The following is a 2,942-nucleotide window of genomic DNA, read 5'->3' on the forward strand; positions in this document are numbered from 1 at the left end:
AGCGAGAGGCAGAGAGGCTCACAGGCAAGGCTTGAGATCTGACTGATGCTCGGGCGTGTGTGGGGCAGCGGCTCCTTCCTCTAGATCTTCCATCTTGATACAGCAAGGGTGGCATGCCCAGTTGTTCTCTGGTTGGAGAGCACAATAGCACAACAGTCTTACTGTCTCAGCATCAAACACTCTGTCTGCCTGCTGCAAGACTCTGCTTTTATTTGCTATAAGGGTGCGGTTATGCTCTGGTCAATCACACTCTAACATTACATCATGGGTTATTAGATCATGGGTCATTACTTCATTTGTAACTGTTATACACAGCTGGCATAACCTGGTTGCTCATCACTGTGACATCCAACTCTTATCTACTACACAGCTGGCTGCTCATTGCTGTAGCATCCTACTGGGTCCTAAGCTTATTTCTTGTTTACGTGCAAACCACCACACATGCTCTCTACAAAGAGCCCCTGTATTAAATACCCCTCATCTCAAATATTCAGGAAATCAAAACAAAACAACCCCCCAACCCCCTACCTCAGCAACAGCTAGACAGAGAATTCGCAAAGCACACTGTCCTCAAGCGCTAAGTAATACAGGACTGAGTAGAGACTGTAACTGTCTCCCCGTGTGGTGATTTGTGCCTATGGTCTTTGCACTTGGGAGGCTGAGGCAGGAGGACTGCCATGAACTGAAGGCTAGCTCAGTTACAAAGTGAGTTTCAAAAGCCTCCGTGATTGAAGAGCACACACTGCCTTGGCGGAAGCTTCTGTTCACAACCCTCACATGGCAGCTCACAACCGTCTGTAACTCTAGTAGAAGGGGAGCCAACACCCACTTCTGGCACACACACATAGCACAAACATACATGGAGACAAAACACTTGCACACCTAAAATCTTGAAAAATAAAAATGCACTTAGATACTACTTTAAGGAGAAAACACTGCTCGTGTAGAAGTTCAGTTCGAAGCACCTACATCTGTCTCCTCACAACTTCCTGTAACTTCAACAGCAAGAGTCTTGGCTGAGTTCTTCTGGTTTCTCAGTTCACCTACACTCAAGCACACACACACACACACACACACACACCCCTAATTTAATAAAACAAATCTTAAAGCAGGGTGTAGTGGTACATGCTTTAATTCTGGGTACTCAAGAGACAGACACAGGTGTCTCTGTAAGTTCAAGGCCAGCCTGGGCTGTGTAGCCAGTTCCAGACCATACTGCTTCAATCAATTAATCAGTCAATCAATTAATCAATGACATTAAAAATAAAAAGACCCCAATAAAGACCCCAACGCAAGTGCATGATTTAATGGAGTCCCCAGGACCCTGCTTCTCCACCCACACCTGATCTCAGTTTCCAGCACAAAGAGAAAATTCCAACTATTATCTAGTCTAGGAACCAGAGCCCGGAAGGAGCAAGGGCCTTGTGAGCTCAGCGCTGTGCTTTTGTGTACAGCAGCAGCTACAGGCTGAGAGCACCAGGCAAATGAGGTTCTGATGACGGGGGGGGGGGGGGGGGGATGCAAAAGAAGCATTATTGCATCCAGAATGCTCTCATCTCATCAACGCTCATGAGAACCCAGTGAGAGGAAAGGGGTTCAGAATTCAGTAATCATAACCAAGCGTAGAGGCTTTAGCCCAGCACTCAGGAGGCAGAGGCAGGCAAGTTCTGACCACTCTGGGCTACTAGTGTCTCTTTGGGGCTTAGCTTTTTAAAAAAACAAACAAACAAACAACCCCCCCCCAAAAAAAAAAAAAACCCAGGATCTCTCGCTGGTTTGTAGTTTAGACTAGGCTGGCTGGTCAGAGAACCTCAGGGACCCTTCTGTCTCTACCTCCTCAGGATTACAAGTGTGTACCACTATGTCTGCCATTTTTTTACATGGGTGCTGGGGGTGAAACTGGGGTTTAATTCTTATGTGTCAAGCACTTTGCAGACTGAGCTATTTGCCCAGCTCCACACCTGGTCTTTTTATAGGACCTTTCCTGAATTTAGATGTGTTGAAATACACAATCACTTGCAATGCTATTACAACTGCCTATGGGACCAGTACAGGGGCATGTTGCCCATGTCTCCGCCCTTGAGGCAGTAAGCTATGCCAGAGCCCAGGTGTGGGCAAACACACCTAAACCTCCCGACTAAACCACCTCAGGGAACAAACCCTGTCATTAAGTGACTGTGTATGACAATAACAGTAGCTATGATTTATGTAATAATTTTAAACTTAAGCTATCCAGAGCTGCTAACCTTGAACCATGTGTCCTAGTAAGGGTTTTTATTGCTATGACAAAACACAGTGACCAAAAGCAACTTAGGGAGGAAAGGAGGACAGGAGCTCAGGCAGGGCAGGAACCTGGAGTCGGGTGCTGACGCAGAGGCCATGGAGGGGTGCTGCATACTAGCTTGCTCCCCATGGCTTGCTCAGCCTGCTTTTTTACAGAACCCAGGACCACGGGCTGAGGGGTAGCCCCACCTACAATGGACTGGTTCCTCCAGCATTGTTCACTGAGAAAAGCCTTACCTACAGCCCGATTTTATGGAGGCATTTTCTCAGTCAAGTTTCCCTCCGATCAGATGACTACAGTTTGTCAGTTTGACATAAGTCCAGCCAGCACACCGTGTTTGCCCTGTAATGTGGCAACCTCATACAGTTTAATCTGATAAGAACAATCAAGGAGGATTTGAGCTGGCTCAGCAGTTAAGAACACAATGTGTGGTTCCTGCAAAGGACTGAGCTTCCATTCCCAGCATCTGCATAGCAACGAACCCATAGCCCAGTTCCAGGGGCTCTGACTCCCTCTTCTGGCCTCGTCAGGGTTAAGCACGAGACAGGTACATAGTGCATAGACATACATGCAGGAAAATGCCTATGTATATAAAATAAAAATAAGATTTTTTTTTCTCCTACTCAGGGTATTTCTGTGTAGTGCTGGCTCTCCTGGA

This window comes from Mus caroli, chromosome 9 (genome assembly GCF_900094665.2).
Source record: "Mus caroli chromosome 9, CAROLI_EIJ_v1.1, whole genome shotgun sequence".
NCBI lineage: Eukaryota > Metazoa > Chordata > Mammalia > Rodentia > Muridae > Mus > Mus caroli.